The sequence below is a fragment of the Silene latifolia genome, chromosome 2 (assembly GCF_048544455.1).
Source record: "Silene latifolia isolate original U9 population chromosome 2, ASM4854445v1, whole genome shotgun sequence".
NCBI classification, from domain to species: domain Eukaryota; kingdom Viridiplantae; phylum Streptophyta; class Magnoliopsida; order Caryophyllales; family Caryophyllaceae; genus Silene; species Silene latifolia.
In genome coordinates, this window is record NC_133527.1 from 84,060,438 (window position 1) to 84,081,302 (window position 20,865).

Here is a 20,865-nt window from a genome sequence, read left to right on the forward strand (position 1 = left end):
AGTTTGATTTTGGTAACCTTGGTTTTGGTTGTAAAAGGGTCTTTGATTTTGGTTTCTCATGGGAGGTGAGGTGTATGTTGGTTGAGGGTTTTGAACATTTTGGCTTTGGATGAGAGATTTGGGTGGAATTTGGTGTTTTCATTGTAATAATTTGAATAAGGGGTACCACTCTTGTTTGCTTTAAAAGCATTCACTTGTTCATTTGTTCCCGTACATTCACTTTGGTCATGTCCCAAAGTTCCACAATTCTCACATATCCCACTTGGGATTGATGAAGATGCCGTCATGGCATTAACATGTTGCTTTGGTGATTTTGAGGCTTCTTCAAGTCTAGCCATAACTTTTTTGAACTTCAAATTGATGGTATCAATGTGAGCACTAAGTTGAGCACCCAATTGAGTAGTAGAGTCCACTTCATGCTTTCCTCCTCTAGTAGCCTTGCGAGGTCTACTATATTGTGAATTATGGACCGCCATTCTCTCAATCTTGTTCCAAGTTTGATTATCGTCAACTTCGGTGAACGTACCCTTTGATCCCATGTTGAGAAAGTTTCTTGAGTCTTCATAACGACCATTCCAAAATTGTTGTACCAAGAACCACTCGCTAAATCCATGATGAGGACATGAGCGACAAATTCCCTTGAATCGCTCCCAAGCTTCATACAAGTATTCTTCATCTCTTTGCTTAAAGCCCGTAATTTGAGCTCTTAGCATATTAGTCTTTTCCGGTGGGTAGAACTTTTTGTAGAAATCTAGAGCCAATTTCTTCCAAGAGTCAATTCCGAGAGTAGCCTTATCAAGGCCTTTCAACCATTGTTTTGCGGTGCCAATTAGAGAAAAAGGAAATAAGACCCATCGAATTTGGTCTTGAGTTACACCGGTTTGAGAAATCGCATCACAATAGTCACAAAAAGTCTCCATGTGAGAGTGAGGGTCTTCACTAGGCATGCCCCCAAATTGGCTTCTTTCGACTAATTGAATAAATGCGGATTTGGCAATGAAATTTCCGGTTAAGTTTTGCGGTGTGGGAGTACCATTGGGTAGGTTCTCCTCGGTTGGTACGAAATGTGATGAAAATTTAGGCATTGTGGGTTGATTTTGTGTTGGATTTTGTGTTGGGTTCTCCTCACCTTCTCTAGCAAAAGGGTTGAAAAACTCAATAGTGTTTGGTTGAATATCTACAACCTCACCAATACCTCTCAAAGTTCCTCTAGCAAGTCTTCTATTGTTTGTCAAAGTCCTTTCAATTTCGTGATCAAAGGGTAACAAGTTACTTTGTGATCTTCTAGACATGAAAAATATCAAACAACTTGAAAATAGTTAGAACAAACCTTGAGGAGTTTTACTTCCCCAAGGCAAAGAAAGACACAACTAATAACAATTTAAGAAAATCTAAATCAAGTTAACACCGTCCCCGGCAACGGCGCCATTTTTGGTCGGACTCTCTTGAGAGGTTTAGTTTTCGGTACTTGTCGTTAGGAGCACCTAGACCAAAACACTATTTATAACTCCACAAACAACTCTACAATTAGTAAAGAGGCAAGTAAAGGTCGGATCCCAAGGGACGGGAATTGAGATGAGATTTTCAATTGCAACTAGCGATGTCTAGGGGTGTCACAATTTGGGGTTTGAATAGAAGATCACTAAACTAAATAGCAATGAAATTAAACAAGAAAGATGATTAAAAAGGGATGTAAACTATTGATAAAAGGCACTAGGGTGTCATGGGGTCATAGGGGATTCATGGAAATTGATCATACAAACATATTCTCAAATTATAAGCAAGCAATTATAGTTGTGATGGATCGAGTTGGTTTATATCTTACAATCCTAGGAAAGTTTGGGTCCCGGAGCCGAATGGATTAGATTGTACAACACATACAAGTCGACTTAATCTTCCCTACTCAACTATATGCATGGTCTAATGAGACTCGAGTTGGTTTATGTCTTATAAATCTCATTGAAAAGATAGGTAATGAGTAAAAAATGCAAGGATTCATAGGCTCGCATTTCATCAAACATAACATGTGCATAAGTTGAGATCACAACAAGCAAGCAAATAAACTATGAAAACATATTAATTTAAGCATGAATCATCCCCCATGTTGGTTTCCCCTAATTACCCATTAACCGTAGCTAAGGAAACTACTCACTCATTATCATGTTGAGCATGCTAGCAAGGTTGTCAATCATACCAACAAAGTAAAACATGATGAATAAATGAAGATAATTAACAATAATTAAAAAGAGATTAAGATAAAATGTTTGTACTTGCATACCTCTCTCTAAAAAAACCCTCTCTAAAAACCTAGCCTCCATTATTATTCGGGGGCTTCCATCGATCATCCATCGATGGTAAGCCCCTCAAAAGCTTTCTTAAACAACTAATTTTATGCAGATCTATCTTATTTTCAATAATAGTCGCCCTTTTGGTGAGATCTGTTGTTCCGTCCCTTCTTTCGGAGTTTTTCCATTTTTTCGTGGGATTGTTATCAATAAAATAAGTTTTAATCGACGGAGAGATTATCAGATTTGTTTCGTGGATGAATACATCAAGACGGCTACACTGTTTCCCTCCATCAAGAAGGATGCAAAGACATCGATTATTCATAGATTCAAGAAATTTATGATTTTGGAGCGGCAACGCCATTACCAGTATTTAGATAGTTATTTTGAATGTATTTTTTACGTTAGCAATCTTGATTTTCCTTTGTCTATTTGTTATCTTCATTGTAACCTACGCTTAGTTGATTATTAATGAGATGACGATTTCAAAAAAAAAAAAAAAAGAGATTAAGAGAATTATACCTACTAATGATTCCAATAATAAAACAAAGAATAATAGAAGTACTTGATGATTGATTGGAAGGTTGTCAATCTCTCAATAATAACCCGAATAATCTTCAATTACGCAAAATGAAAGATGAACAAAAGAGAGATTAAGGAAATGAGAATTGTATTAAAACTTGATTAAACGTTGATTACAAGATTAAAGAGATATTAGATTGATATAAACTACACTAGAGATTTCTAAGAAGAACATGATAATCTAATTAGACTAATGGGGTATTTATAGTGGGGATTAGGTACATAAATTAGGGTTTACTAAGGGCTTAAATGACGATTAAGTCCTTGAGGAATCGCTCCTCTCAGAAAAATATGCGAGTCTCCTTTTTGCTAGTCTTTCCCGAGGTATGCGCATCCTTCTTAAAACATGTAGAAGACGAAATAGCTGTCACACAATCTGAGCGTCCAGAGCACGGGATGAGCGGATTGTATTCCGGTTGGACGAGCGGATTTGTGGGGTGGACAGGCGGATTGTGGTGGTTTTGGACGAGCGGCCTTCTGGGGAAGACGCTCGAATTGCTTGTCTTGGACGGGCGGATTGTGGGCAATCCGCTCGGATTGTAGATCAGCTTCTTCCTTTCTTCTTTTCTTCCGTTCTCTTCATAAAATCCTTGAGAATTTTCTCGAGGATGCAAGGATCTTTTCTCATCATTGCCCATCTACTACAATATGTACAAAGGCCTTCTAGTCTTGTCTTCTCTTTGGTGCTTGGTCATTGAATTCAATCAATTTAGCTCCATTTTGCCATGAAAATACAAGGGTTTCACTCCTTTCCTACCAGGGGATCAAAACCTCAAAGAATATGCAAAACAAACGACTAAAGATAATAAATGACCCAAATATGCACTAAAAAGCATGGGAACAAGGCTAATTCGGGGACTAAATATGCTCAAATTATGGTCACATCAAGTAGCCACTTGGGTTTCCTTCTTTTGGGCAATTTGATTAGCCAACTCCTCACCATGGGTACTAATATTTTAAAGAACATTGTCTCTATGTTGGCTCTCCTCTAGCACTTATTTGAAAAAGTTTTGTTGATGTCCCATCAATTGGAGAATCATACTTTGAATGTCAAAGTAAGGCTCATCTTTTTGTTGTGGGTGGGTGTGAAAGTGGTTGTATTGTGGTATTTGGAATTCATTGTAAGATGGGTCTTGGAAGGGTGGTTGTTGTGAATATACGATGTGGTGATTTTGGTGGGGAAATTTGGGGTAGTAGTTAGGATTTTAATTATATGAGTAATAAGGTAGGTTTGTGTTGACTTGCTTCTCAAACTCCCCATACCCATAGTCATACTCAAAAGATCCACCACATACTCCACGTACCATGTCTTGGGTCATCATCATAACCATGATAAAGATACAACTACAAACATGGAAACAATAACAAAATGGTAAAAACGAACCTTGAGGAACAAGCTCCTCAAGGTTAAAGCAAAATTGAAATAGACAAACAAGTAAGAACTTAATCACATAACACCGTCCGCGGCAACGGCGCCATTTTGATGGAAGGTGTCGTCGTGTCTCCCAATTAAACACAATTATATTCTCAACAAACAACTAGTTATTGGTTAAGTCGAGGTCGATCCATGGGACGGTGTGCTTTGGGTTCTAAGTCTATCTATCTCAATTTATGCTAGTGTCACAATTGATTATGGTTTATAGTTGAGTTCTAAACTAAAGCAAGCAACAAAGTAAAACAAGAAATAAATGCGTAGACAAATAATAAAGGATATTAGGATGTCATGGGATCATAAGGGATTCATGGGAGTTGATCATACAAACATGTTCTCAATTATATAGCAAGCACTTATTGTTGTGATGGGATCGAGTTGGTTTATAAGCTTACAATCCCTAAGAAGGTTTAGGTCCCGGAGCCGAATCGATTAGATTGTACAACACCTAAAAGTCGACTTAGTCCTTCCTATTAAATTCTATGCATGGTCTAATGAGACTCGAGTTGGTGTATAAGCTTACAAGTCTCATTGAAAAGATAAGTGATGGGTAAAAATGCAAGGATTCATAGGCTCGCATTTCATCAAACATAACATGTGCATGAGTTGAAATCATAATAAGCAAGCAATTTAATTATGAAACTATATTAGATTAAGCATGGATCATTTCCCATGTTTGTTTTCCCTAATTTCCTATTAATCATAGCTAAAGAACTACTCACTGATTATCATGGGAAACATGTCATTAATGGTGTTAATCATCACAACAAGTATAAACATGATAAGAAGATGAGGAAATCACCAATAAAGAGTAAAGACTAAAGAGATTATACCAAACTTGAGACGATCCAAATAATAAAGCAAAGAATGAAAGAAGAGAACTTGATTGATTGATGAAAAGTTGTCAATTCTCCAATAATAACCCAATAACCTTCAATTACCCAATAATAATAAACTTGAACAATGATTGAGAAAAGATTGATGTGGAAAGATTGAGATTAATGTATTCTAATCTACTCCTAATCTAATCTAAGAGAACTTGATTTATTCTAAGGAAACTTCTTGGTGTCCTCATGATTATTACAAATGGAATATATATAATAGTACATCATAAGGTTAAGTAAGGATAGATTACTAAAACAATGCTAAGTTTTAAAGTGGAGAAATGCAAGTCTTGCGAGGAGATGAACATATCACATCGTTAGTGCTACCACGATCCGCTCGGATCAGGAGAGGAGACGCTCGGATAAGGAGTGGAGAAACCGCTTGTCTCTAACACGGGACGCTCCGATCATGCCAGTCCGCTTGTCTTGCGCCTAAGCCGCTCGGATTGTTGCACAGTGTGATCCTTTTGCTTCACGGTCTTTAATCTTTGCATACTCCTTATTCTTGCTTTATCGGTCATCATTCTTTCCTCCTCTTCATACTACTCCATGTATGATTGTCAACATCCTTTCAAATGCGCACGGGAGACGGGAATTCCGTCTCATTGTCCTCTTTCCTACAAGTCATACAAAATTCACTAGGAAAGCAAAGTAGAAAGGATTTGACGGATATAATGGCCATGAAATGTTATAATAGTATGCGAAATAGGCTCAATTAGGGGACTAAATGTGCGCAATTAAGAGTCACATCAGTACTAATCAAAGTATGAGCTCTTAGACGAGTGTCGCTACGATATCTACTATCTCTTCTCTTTCCGTACATCTCCGTAAATTCCCGTAACTGTCGAACATGATTATCAAAATCCGTATTAGGGTGCATCCGTAACTCTTCCGAACATTGCATTTGGGGTAGACTAATCCTAAGTATGGACACGTACATAAAAGAAGCATTTGGACATAAGGTACACATCACATAACTAAATTTGTACGGTTAACTCCAAATTTATCTTAGTTAAGAGTCATGTTAATCCACACATCATTTGGTAATAACACGACGTCAACAAGATTACCAAATAAAATTATTTTTTGCCATCTAATAATGCTCATGATGAATGACCACACGTTAACTTCATGTAAACATGTTATTAGAACACATTAACCAAGTCCATAAAAGATTAAGTAATTTAAACGAAATTTCTTGTCGCCGAACCATACATTAACAATGTTAGAAAACATGCTGTATTTTTCAAAAATCATCAACAAATAACCACATAACTATTTCGTTAGTATTTATACTTTTTAGAAAATACAGAGAGTTATCAAGGTATGAAAACAAGAATCAAGTCCATAGCTCAAATAATCAATTTATTAAGATTTGTGCAACTCATATGGTCTGAACACAATTTTATCAGCATATCGTTTCAAATCTGTGTCAACTTGCAAAAATCACCATTAAACATCAAGACATTAAGATTTAATGCGCCTTATCAATTCGAAAATATATACGAATCCTTTAGACAGAGAAGTTGGAATCATGCATAATTATAAGTACATATTAAATGGCAAATTTTACAAAATTATAGGTTAAAAACATGACTGCACAGTAACATTCTGACCATTGTCTACTAAAACATTTATTTCTCCTAAAGTGTAAATCATCTAAGTATTAAACCAACGGCAAACAAGAGCTAACACATAGGGCTATCGTATATTAAAATTTCGTCCAAATATGATAAACAGACAAAAAAGGACAGTCGAAACAAATAAGGGTAAAAATCTGAGAATTTAATCAAGCTTACAAGCAATCTTCACACATTGCACTTAATTGTATAACATATAAAAGTAAAGATAAACCAATCCTATAAGACACACATAAGAAAAGTTATACCAAGACCCAAAATTTTAGTAGTATCCCATACTATCCTCCTAAAAACAAACTTCGTCTCGAAGTTTCCTAATAAATACTTTAGTAAAACACAACGAATATCTAAAATGACCATACAACATTAATCCTCCCATTCCCATCATTAAATTGATACCTCTATTGCAAAACATAAATAGCTAAACAAGGCTTCGGTGCAACACAGTTCGCATATCACTAGACATGAGTTATTATCTATTTTCACACATTATATTCATCCAACATTCATTGCATCCACAGACTTATATTAACATGCCTTTCTATCAATATATAAATTCAATTCAATACATCCGTAAGATTACGCACATGCTATTCCAAACACTAAGCATACACATAGTGCACATCATAAGGCACACAGGCCTAGGCCAATTTTCCCAATCATATCGTATACTTACCTCATCTTCGCATCCTGCAACAAGGTTAGAAAAATTTCTAACTCAAAGTATTTATGGACCCATATTCAATTAACATCCTTTTTAATTTACCCATCTCTCGTTATCCTTTCTAAGGTATCCAGTTCATAACTGAGAGGGTCATGGTACGAATTAGGCGCACTTTCCTAACCGTAATAAGAGGGGCTCCTAACGGTATATACCCGGGTTAATTTTATTAGACACATCCGACGTTAATTGGATTCATTTGTCTTAGGCTTGGGAATCGTTCGCTCTGATACCACTTTGTAACACCCCCAATTATCTAGGAGTCTTTAGCAAGGCATTTCACGACAATTAGGACTCTTACCATCTCGGATTGCCCGACGTAATGAATAACAAAGTAATACAAATTCATAGTAATTGAATTAAATATATGTTTAATGGCCTTATTACAAATTACTTAACCAACCAACTTAATAGAATTAATTAATTACAATTCTCGGAGCAGAAATAAAATAAGTGAAGTATCTAATAAACTGTCTAAGCGACCTAGACTTCTATATGGTCCATCATAGTCCATCTCACGTCCCAAGCTCCCAAACAGCTATTGTTTAGTACATGTTAGGCAATCTATTTCCCAATATTTGGTTCGTCACATGTGTTTAACGAATACACGGTCAACCAAACAGTTGAGTAGGAATATCTAAACAACATGAATATAATAACAATCATGATCTGTAAATGCTTAATAACCAATTCCCATCTCCGAGAGACCCATTCATCCCACCAATCCGTGGACCGAGGTATTCACACATTAACCACCAGCGACTAAGCATGAGGCCTTCCAAAACAAATTCAACCAATTTAACAATATAGATATATGAAACATGAATTACTCAACAATCCACGTTACAAATCACCCAACAAATAATGTTCATTCTCCAAATAATAACCACATGTCAATTAACTCAAAATTTATATTCTAGTTGAGTAGATAACCTACCTTTGCGGCTAAAACCCAATTACGAAGTCCAAGAATAAACAGAAATACTCCACTTCAAACCCGTCACCTAAGACAATATTATAATTTAGTTATATTAATCTTACCATAACCCATTTATTAATTAGTCACGATTCCTTATTCTTATTTATCAAATTTATGAAACCAAAACCTGTCTTAATAATTAACCCAAGGTCCCCGTAACTACACAGGTTCAACCAATGTATTTCCTTCTTGACCAAAAACCCAAAACCACGGTCAAAACAACCCAACACAAGGCCAAACGTGCGTGTCTGACACTGTTCAACCAACCACAACCACGGTGAGCTCAGCTATCCACCAGGTCCACCGTCCAACCCAAACATCAAGCTAAACACCCATGCCCTAGGACCCACCTGTACGGACACGTTCAACAACATACCACAACTACGACCAATACCATGACCTACACCTCCCCTAGCCACCACCATATCCTCCCTTGACTCACGGCGGTCCAGTAGTGGTGTCCAACCTCCCTCGACACAACCACCATGGCCACAATATCCGTCTTAAGACGGTTTCACAAAAACACCAACACTTCCCATGTTTTCACGTTTTCTGGCCACAACCACCACCACCACCAAGGTTTAAACTTTGACCCTTCAACCACCACCACAAGTGTCGAATCAACCACCCACGGCCAGTCAACCCCAACCCAGGTAACAACGGTCAAGTTTAAGGGTTCTATTACCCGTTTCAATTACACGGCTACAATAACAACTACCCACGAAAACCGCCCAATTAACCACCCCTGGTCAGTCATCGACGGTCATGGTAGCGTCAGGTGAAGAGAAGATGGTCTAAGCTAACCTACAGTCGAAGTCACGGTCCCCTGGATTACGTGTATGGTGGTGCACGGTTGTCTTAAACACGTTATACAAGCGATAAAACATTAATTAAATAATTTATGAGACGGTCTTACGTTTTGTGAATTATACGATCTTAAATCCCTTCCTCTTTCTCTAGATCTCTTATTCTTCTTTCTTATGAATTAATTTAAGTTTTTATGATTGAATAAGCTAGGGTAAGGTCCGCTCTTCTCTATTTATAATTTGGTAGAAAGGCAATTAGGATATTCTATTATTATTAATACTATTACTATTGTTATACAAATATTACAATCTTTATTATTAGTATTAAATTTGTGAACATGCCCCATTACACGGTCCATAGTCGGCCTATACCAAATTCCCGACTGAACCACTATTTATTATTTTATTACATTATTCCATCTTATTTATTATTATAAATTATAAACGTCACAATTGATTCGTTAAAAGTGATTATAAATGCTACCAAAATACGGGGTATTACAAATAATGTCACCAACGAACGACACAAAACCATTAGCGCATCTAAGAAATATGTTGTTGTCACATTTGAGTGCTACCAACCTAGGAGCTGCTTGCAACAAACACATATTATTTCCCTCATACACTGGTTGTTCGACTTGATCTAGCATTTTAAAGAAGGAGGAAACTTGGGGGTTTGGGGTTTCATAACGCACTTCTCCATCGCTAAGGTCATTGGGATTTAGACGATCCTCCAATAAAATTGTCAATATTATCACGCAATGCATTTTCCACCAACTCACGGCAAGGATTCTCACTTGTTATGGTACTTGTACTTGCTTCGCTAGGCAGTTTCTCACCGTGATATGTCTATACATAATAATTATCGACGAACCATTCGACCAAAGATGAATTTGAACATCCCTTTTCCTTTTACAAGCTACGTTATTGCATTTGTTATATGGACATCTCATTTCATCTAAGTTCTTATACTCACTACTTTGTTCCGCGAATTTTATAAACTCTTTCACCCTCTCTGCAAATTCAATCATGAGTTTCATTTTTTCGTTTAATCTTTCGTACATCCACTGCCGTTCTAATATTTTTATGTTTTTATGTATCTACATTTCAAATTTTATATATATATATATATATATATATATATAGACAAACACACACATATTAAAAAAACAATAACTGAACAACAAACACAATCAAGAAATAACATACAATAAACATTATCACCAATATATAACTATTGTCAACAAGTAATATTTATTTCTTTCAATTGGGTCCTTATCACTTCAACCTAAACCCATCGATATACGTTTCAAGTCACTATCAAACATGCACTTGTGATTTATTAATGAAGAAAAAATTTGACAGCAATTCCCCTCTGTTCTGCAAATACGCAATGTAGAATAAATAATTACTCCACATGCAATTAGAGAACATTAAAAGAATTGTCACCAACCTCTTTTCTCATTTACAAATCACAAGTACATGTTTACTACATAAGTGACTTGAAACGTACAAAGACAGTCCCAAAACAGGGACTATTCAAATATTACTCCTATTGTGTAATTTTTAATAGGTACTGGACAATATATGAACAATAATTTTAATAATACTAAAAAAAAAACATACATACAACAATGACTACTATCCTAATAATGTCAATTAACAAAAACTAAGTAACATTTAGTCTAATTTTATAATTTACATAGTTAATCTAATTAACATTAAGTCTAATTTTAACAACATTAACATTTCCCAAAATTTAACAAAATTCAACATTTAAATAATGGTTGCTATCTTAAGGCAACATGCATGAACACCAATAAAATTTTTAACATGTATTCAACAATGGCTTTTATCCTAGGGCAATTAACCTAATTAAACAAAAACTAAATAAAAAAGATTAATAAATTACCTAATTAAGAAATAAAGAATTAAAAGGAAGAAGGTGAAAGAAGGTGGTGCGGTGGTGGGGCGGCAGGCGGCGGTCGGAGGTAAGAGGAATAAAGAAAATAGAGAAGGACATTGTGAAGGAGAAGAGGAAGAAAATAGAGTGAGTGTAGGAGTGGTGGTCGGAGAATGACAAGGTGGCCGGAGGAGAATGACGAGGTGGGGTGGTAGCCGGATTTAAGGTTAGTGTTTAGAAAAATTGATTGGGGAGAAAATAGAATGATAATTGGAGATGGGGATCCTTCGCGTGTGATGTTAGATTAAAAAAACTCCTGACGGAAATTCTGCCAGGAAAGTCAATATTTTATTGACTTTCCTGACGGAATCTCCGTCGGGAGTTTTAAAAAACACTGGATCTTGACGGCATTTCCTTCAGGAGTTTACACTCAATAATTGCCAGAATGGCATCTCTTTGTGGGCCCTACTAACGGAATTTCCGTCAGGAATTGGAAGGTACTGACGGAATTTCCATAAGAATTCCTTACTACTGACGGAAATACCGTAAAAAAAATCAGTCACCCATTATGGCGCCAAAGCCATCATTCAAAGCGCCATCTATGTCAGACGGGTTGTGACGAGTTATCCGTCAGGAACACATTCCAGAATGAATTTCGGTAAGAAATCTGTTAGTTCCCCATGTCATTTGATGACTCTTTTTTCGTCAGATTTCCGGTCACTATTGCTTGGTATCTTAGTAGTGTTTGCTTGTTTTAACTTGATGAAATGTGACTTGAAGAGCACCTAAGTTACTCCCCACTGATTGTGGCTGTTGTGTATATAACATGATAGGTATTTGCTTTGCTGGGATTCGAGGAGTGAGATAGTGAGTAGTTGATCCTACTCTTTTTATTTTCGTTTCTGTTGAACTGTTGAAATATGTTTTGGAGGTTTTAATTTTTAACCCTTTTTAGCAAAAGCGGCAGCTGTATCGACTACCTTTTCGGGAATGTTTCCCATGGATTATATTTATTTTCATCCGAGTTTGATTAGTTAGTTACATCATTGTGTGTTTGATCCTATTCGACTGTGTTTTCGCCACTTTTTTGCACTAGTTTTTATAGAGGATTACATCAAGTGCATTTTCAGGTTTAAGCTGTCATTTCAACTAATTTTACGAAACATAGTCGTAGTGTAGAAAATCGAGATAACTTAGCGTTCACACCTTTAATTTGTTATATTACTTGTAAAAAAACTCCAAATTGAATACATTATAAATTTGTCCTTTTCATATACTCTATTCATCCCAATTTTATTGTCAACTTTTCTTCAAAACTCATTCTAAAATAATTTTTCCCTTTTCTAAATTTAGTAAGTATTTACGCTACAAATCACTAATTTTATTTTATTTTATTAGCGTTTCTTAAATCATCAAAAATAGAAAGTAAGATAATATAAATGGGTTGAAGGGAGTATCAATTTTTTAAAGTCACTCCTTTTTTTAAGGTTTCTTTTATTACTAGCATTAAATACAAAATTTTAAATTTCCATGCCATTGTCCTTTTTTAGTAAAAAAAGACTTGAGAGTGTCGTTTTACCCATTACTTAATGACGCTCCCCTTTTTTCTTTCAGTAGGCCTCCCACATGGTTAGATAAGACAAAAATTAAAATGTCTAGGTAATCACAAATACCTTGTCTTTATCCATCCATGTTAGTTTTATTTGACTTGTCACAAGCTTGTGACGGATATTGTCCGTCACAAATGAGAATTTGTGTTTTTCTTTGGAGAATAACTATCTACCTTCTCCTCTCACAACCTATTAAAATATCATATATTTTGCTTTATCCACCTTTCTTCCGATCCCACATTATATATACTATTTTAATCGATTGTAAGATGGGAAAGGGAGAAGGTTGAAGAGAAGGCTCAAGAAAAGGTTGAAAGAAGGTAAATACACAACCTCTTTTTTTATTTTTTTATTTTTTACGTACCAAACACTAAATTATCCCTCACTTTCACATATCTATATTACCTTAGTCTAATTAGATTGGGTAGTAAGCTGATTACAGCTACAACATAATGAAGTAAAGTTTGTGATTAAGACATTAATCCAACTTTATGAAATTTCAACTGATTCTCTCTCAATAAAAATAATAATAACTTAAGTTCCAATTTTTATTTTATTTTTTTTAGGAAAGAAAACTAGGTTGATCCTCGCGAGTACACAACGCCAAATAAGTCCTTTAATAACGGTCAGATAATGCAATTACCGTTTTTAAATAGAAACACGGAACCGTTATTGCAACGACGGTTGTTAAATATATACCACGGTTGTACAAACACGCGACCGTTATATAAAATCAATAACGGATCTATAAAACCGTTATCAAAACTCAAGAACGGTTATAAAACTCTTGTTAAATATGTTTATGACAACGGGTATACTTTTGAGAAACGGATATTAATCTTAATAACGGTTTCAAGTCCGTTGTCGTAGTTAGCTGTTGACAACGGTTTTGTGGTACAAAAAACGTTGTTAAATATTATATATGATACCTGTTCATTTCGTTATCTTATTTAATTGAATGTCAAAATTTAGCGACTTTATTGCATGCAAAACCGTTGTTATATTTATCTATTGGCAACGTTATGTAACCGTTATCTATTTTTACTGATGAAACTTTGATAACAGTTTTGTTTAAATAAACCGTTTGTAAAAGTTTTATTTGAATTCGACAACGGTAATTGTTCGTTATCTTATATTTTTTGCGGCTTGAATGGGAGGGAAACTGTGTAATCGGTTATTTATCTAAATAAAACCGTTGTCAAATAATTGTTTACAACAGTATCGTTTTTAATTATTATTTTTTTAAAAAAATATTGTTTTAGCTTGTTCTAGAAGCTGCTGATATGCTAGTTTTTCAGGAGCATTTCTAGCAGCTGCTTTATACTATTTTTTCAACAGCTGCTAAAAATTAGCATTCCAGCTACTGTGCACTGCAAAAGTTCAATCCTGCATCAAAATATGACACCTTATGATTAATTAAACCCAGTTTGAAAACAGTACAAACACGATGATCAAAAGGCAATACACAACTTTCTCAAGAAAATAAAAGAAGCCAATACACAACGCCTCTATATGTACACGTACATAAACCATGAGCAAACTATTGAAACTCCGCTAATGAAACAACATAACTGGGCCACATATTTCATAACTGGGTGATATCCTCTGGTGAATAGTCTGGGGCTTTGTTGAGTATTAGTGGAAACTACAATAAAAATATACATAATCAAAATAGACAGAATACATAGAAGAATACATAATTGAACTCAATTTACGTGTAACGCCCCAAGTTATTGAGAGTAAGGTTGTCCCACATCGGGGAATTGAGGGAGTTGTGATATGTTTATAAGGGATTCCACCCACCACTTAGTAACAAGGCCTTGTGCTTTTGGGCTTAAGAGAGGACAAGTAATGGGCCCAAAGGTACATATCCCATCTTATTGGGTTGTGTTACGACCGTGGTGGGTCGGGTTGTTATAAATGGTATTAGAGCGGGTACTTTCTTAGTTAGGTGTTGATATCGTCACATCCTATCACCGACTATTCTAACATTTTATTCTTTTAAAAAAATGAGTAGTTATTTACCTTGAAATTCTTTTTACGTTCGAGGACGAACTTTGTTTTCAGGAGGGTAGATTGTAATACCACTCAAATTTCTAACTTTGTTTTAATCCTCTAAGCTTGAACTTCGGGACGAAGTTCCTTTTAAGAGGGGAAGATTGTAACACCCCAAGTTATTGAGAGTAAGGTTGTCCCACATCGGGGAATTGAGGAAGTTGTGATATGTTTATAACAGATTCCACCCACCACTAAGTAACAAGGCCTTGTACTTTTGGGCTTAAGTGAGGACAAGTAATGGGCCCAAAGGTACATATCTCATCTTATTGGTTTGTGTTACGACGGTGGTGGGTCGGGTTGTTATATTACGTCTGAAATAATTTTAAAATCACACTAACCCGTGTCGGAATGGTAGAATAATTTCCGTTGATAACCTCCCACATGGACTGACAAACATAAAAGGCGTATTATTTGTCGTTCGGTGCTCTAGGAGACTATTATATAAATCACACACAAATCGGTTGAATTAGACGATACGAGTAATTATTAAGAATACACTTACTAATGGCGTGATAAAATTGGGATCGGTGTTTCTTTCATATTTCCCAAGTGGACATAATCTTCTTTTTGCGTCAAAAACACTTATTCATAAATATACACACATGCCTATATTATTTTCACATATATGGCTCAAGTCATACAATAACAAATGACATTATTTAAGCTTGTCAACTTACTTAGTTATCATCTTTACTATACTGTCAGAGGGGTTGCCCTCGCGGGAGTCAATCCAGTACACTGTTTTTGTTTCAACTTGGATTGCCATTAGCACCCAATGTTTCGTATTCAATTTGGGACATTGCTCTATTAGTTCATTTACAATTATATAACTTCGACCACCAGTGGTAAGAGTTACATATTAAGTCAAACTTACTGTTTTCTCTTTGATGTCCTTTAAATATTCAGTTTCCGTCTTTCCATTCTTAGGAATGTGACCTTCCTCCCAAGCGTCGTGACTACTGAATTTTCTAAGCTTTTCCGTCAATTCATTCATCACATTGATATCCTCTCAAAATATGGATGATTACTATAAACATATATAACATCCGACTAAAACACTTAATAGTCTAATACAATAAGAATTATATACTTACAAGTTTTGTCTTAATCAATCTATAACCACCTCGGGAGCCGTGAAAGACGGTAGTTTTCTTTAAAATGTTCGCCTTGTTCCTTTCACTCATAGCCTTCATCAAATTAATTGTATTGAGAAACGTAGGTATGAACAAACACTAAACTAATTATACTTCTTTACTTATTAAGTTACCTTAAGCTTGTTTGGCTGCCTATAAGTAATATAACTATCCCAATGGTCCTGACTGACATACGGATACTTCTTTGTTGGTGGTTTCTTGTTCATTTCCCCAGTTTCCTTGTTGAACAAGTGGTTCTCAGCAATCTTTAACTTCCAAGATCTGAGGGCTTCCCCTGTCTTTTGTTAAGGTACTTATCATACTTTTTGGGAACAACGTAACCTAATTGCATATATAATGAGCATAGTTCGTTTGTTTCGCCTAATAAACATCAAGTAGTAACTTAATTTCAGCTAAAGTATTTATTATTATATATACATACCTTTATTCTATTTATTAGCATGGTGTTCCGTATTTTACTCAGTTCACTGATATTGTAACACTCACATCTACCAAGGAGCCTTACCAAGACCTTCCCTAGAAGATAAGGGCATTACCATCTCGGTTGCCCGAGGTCAGTAATAATTAAATGTCGATAAAAGAACAGTTATATTAAATTACAAGTGATTCAAGAAAAACAACAGATATAAAAGATACAACTCGTGATAACTATTAATTAGATGAAACTATCTCTGCCATGGCTCGTGGTACACTTGTCTCTCCAAGCACACAGCTATAGTCTATACATCAACCTGCTAAGACTGACTGCTCACCATAGTGGATCACGGCAGACACAACACAAGAAGACAACACAACAACACCACACAAGGTCAGTAACTAAGGTAACAAATACAAAAGCAGACACAAGGAACTATAGTTACACACACACACGTCGCCTCCTCCAACCAACAACAAATCTCTAACTGCCCGAAGGTCCAGTCCTGCCAGTGGGGGACCACAGCCGTTCCCACCTAAACCCCGCTCATCAATCCGAGCGATAACCCATGTTCCTTAATGTGCACATCCCTTCTGTGGCGGGTTCCACAGAAGCAGAATCAAGGGCGTGAAGCCACTCCCGCAAGAGACTCCACTAAGCCGAGGACGCACCTCGAGAACCACAGACAAACAATCACAACGAACTGTACAATTAACAATCACCAATTCCTATTCGAATACAATGTTAATCAATTGACCATAACCAACCATCAACAATGACACTAAACCAACTGTACAATAACAATGGACACTCTAGTCAACCAACAGTACTAAGTAAGAGAACCTACCTTTAGCAAACCGCAACGATTCCGCGCACGATCACAAGATAACAACCAACCACGTAAACCACCTATAGCAACCATCATAACCATCTATTACTACTACCATAACCATAACTGAAATCAAGGGAGACGATGATGATGATGCCAACATACCTATACAAAGCAATCCGGCATCAAGACCGCTACCCGACTCAAGCATCCCATCCCTATCGTGTAACCACTCTTAAAAGCTTCAAGGATATGACCCATGGTGGAGGAGAAGTGAAATGACGACATCTAGGTTTAGGAAGAAAGGTATAAAAATGATTTGGGTTTCAAGATTTACGATTTATAATTCCCCGCTGCGCTCATGTTACTCGATCGAGTAACCCACTTTCTCGATCGAGTGGCCTTTATTCGATCGAGTGCCCGGACTACTCGATCGAGTAGCCTCCGCTAGATCGAGTAACACAAACTCAAAGGCTCACAATGCCACGAGGTTTAACTCGTAAGGTTTCCGGAGGTTAAGATAGGCGTCTAAGGACAGTCAACGTCGGTCAACGGGTCTCTAAAAGGACGGGTATTACAGTCTTCCCCCCTTAAAAAGAACTTCGTCCCCGAAGTTAAACTCATCCTTCCCCGCGACACAAGGCCAAAAGAACCCAGGCGACCTAGCACTATCCATCCCGACGAGAACTAACACAACCGTTCATGAATATCACCCCGATATGAATGTTCATCCGCCATCATCGTCATCTATCTTAGCACACATCACTCAACATGACTTTCTATCAAACCGTCACACATGCATTATACACAAGAACAACCAACTCAACTATCAGTTCCATTTATCTCATGACATTACTCAAATGTAGACCAACACGACTATCTGTTTATTCTTCCATCAATTACTTGTCAACAAACATTAGTTATCAAACAACCAAAAGCAGTAGATTATCGATTACTTACACACAACTACATATCATTTACTTACATTAATTCCTTTTGGTCATTTCTATTACTTAACCATGCAGCAACAATTCAATTATATAACAACTTGTGAACAATTATTTGGAAACGAGATACAACAACATGATAAATTCAATCTACAATTGCCAATAATTATACAACACTCACCACAAATTACTCAAACAACTATCCAAAATACTGTAAGATTGTCATAGTTTTGTCATTTTTCCATTCGACATTACTCTTCCCCTCTTAAAAAGGAACTTCGTCCCCGAAGTTCACAATCAAAACAACTGTAACTATTCCACAAGGCAATAAATTTTGATTCCACATTGGCATTATGAACAATTCCTATTATACATTGAGACTCACAATGACCATGATATTTCCTTGACATTACCTAGATATAATTCGTTTATAAGAAAACCATCAGATTAGTGAAATACAGAATTACACATTCTGCCATCCATGATCATACATGACATTTATTAATTTCTAATGCGATCATACAAATTATGCAACCAGAATTATAACCATTATTCAACATTTCACTTGAGGCAAATTGATCTAGCATGCAAAAGTGTATGAATCAGACCTATATTGTATAAACCACATTTTTATATGACTACATAACCATACTTCACATATGAAAATGTTATCACCAACCCAAGCAAGGGAACACGAATCCACAAGATTCATAAATATGCAGATTTAACAAAAATTAGAACGAAATAACCATCAAACAGGGGCACTCGATCGAGCTTGTGAGTTACTTGATCGAGTTGACGTTACTCGATCGAGTTCATCAGCTACTCGATTGAGTTTGTCGAGATAAGAATGCAATTCTAAATCACTCCTGCAGATACTCGATCGAGTGAGGGGCACTCGATCGAGTAGCCATAGGTCAAAATTCCCCAAATGATCACCTTGCCAAACCAAAGAAATATATATAAGTCCGAATTTCAATCCGACACCAACCACCTGCATAACAAGTCTTAAAAACATCCAAAATACGGCCTTATGGCTAAATACAAAACGAAAGTGTAACAAAAGTACTAACTAACCAAGTACCAACAAACCAAGTACTAACTATAACAAATCCACGGGAACGAGTACATATAAAACAAGACCAAAGAAACAAGTATCACTCCACGGCCTCCTCCTCCATCTCCTCATCGCCACCACCTCTTCTTTATGTGCCTGCTCCAGCTGTACCCTCACCCGCGATATCACCAGTGCCAAAATCTGCTCCCACTCGCCATGGTGCCAATCAACCATATGGGTAACTCAGAGGCTCTCCCCAAGTAGTTTGATCTACACCAAAGGAGTGAAAGACCCAACTGTCATCACCAACACCTCTCCACCACACCGGCTGGGCCGAGGTAGTCCTGATGCCCTGCACATAAGCCATCTCGTGTAGGTTCTGGACCGTCAAGTTGGCAGATACCGTCTCCGTGAGCTCACTCACTCTCATCTCAGGACTGAAGAACGAAGGATAGCTGGGAAACTGATGCTCTGGAGGCACATGCTATTGTGGATGAGTCTCAGCGACTATCTCCCTCACCCGTCTCGGTCCCATCCCCACTCTAGGCTGCCTATCCTTGGGTCTAGCCTGCTCCTTCTTTATCGGCTCTTGTATTACCTCCAGAAGACCATCATCAATGATGTAATACGTTCACACAGGAGCCTCCTCATCGTCATAGGAGTCCGCTGCCACTACTGCCGCCGTCAAAGGCTCAGTCGCGGGAAGGTGCTCAGAGTCAGGTATTCTCATCCAGCTCAAACCCCATACCCTCCAAACCAAACCACCACCCTCCAAAGTTCTCAACCATTTCTGGTCGAGGAAGTAGTCCTGGTCCAAGGTAGGCACAGACGGGGCCATGGGTGTAAGGGCCGAGGAGGCCTCAAATGTGGTCAATCTCTCAGCCAACCGTGTGGCAATGTTGCCACAACTCAAGTATCGGGTCCCAGAGGTGGCCATCAAAGCTAGGCTAGCACAGGTTATGGTCGGGGTACTGTAGGAGACTCTCGGAGCTCGTGAGAGGTTAAGATAAGCAACTAACAACATCACCTCATGTGAGTTCAATTTACTCAAATCCTTCTGATCATAAAGTAAACAAGTCAAGGCACGGAGAAAGATCTTAAGGGTGATATGTTCCACATCATTGATCAACATGTTGCTCGAGGTAGGGGCGGGCTTGCCGGTAAAGCAAGGCATGTTACTACTGGCTCCACACTCAGTTAGGATATCCCTAAGGGCTTCCTTCTCCGGTCGGGCAAGGCCAAGGTGGGTAGCAAACATATCCATGGTCAAGAGAAAACTAGTGTTCATGAGACGAAATTGGACGGTCTTAGCCGCCGCATCGTAGAGGAAAGAGCTCATGAAGTCTAAGGTCAGGAAGGAGTAGGAATGTTTCCTCGGACGGTACAAACCAGTCAAACCCAACGTCTCAAATATATGCCTCACATCCGTCTCCACCTCTAGGTCCTCTAAGATTGTGGTGTTGATACAACGGGTTAGTTTCATGCGACGTTTCTGTAACTCGACAAAAGCATCTCTTTGCTTAAAACCAGAAAAGACGATTGTAGGGTACTCAGGCACAGGTG

General features: G+C 37.2%; 1 non-coding gene across 1 annotated transcript; it reads left to right on the top strand.

The window, feature by feature from the left end:
- The first annotated feature begins 606 nt into the window (after nucleotides 1-606).
- On the top strand, nucleotides 607-713 carry LOC141645465 (small nucleolar RNA R71). Its single transcript, XR_012544947.1, has one exon. It is a non-coding gene; the product is annotated as a small nucleolar RNA R71 (small nucleolar RNA).
- The last annotated feature ends 20,152 nt before the right edge of the window (nucleotides 714-20,865 follow it).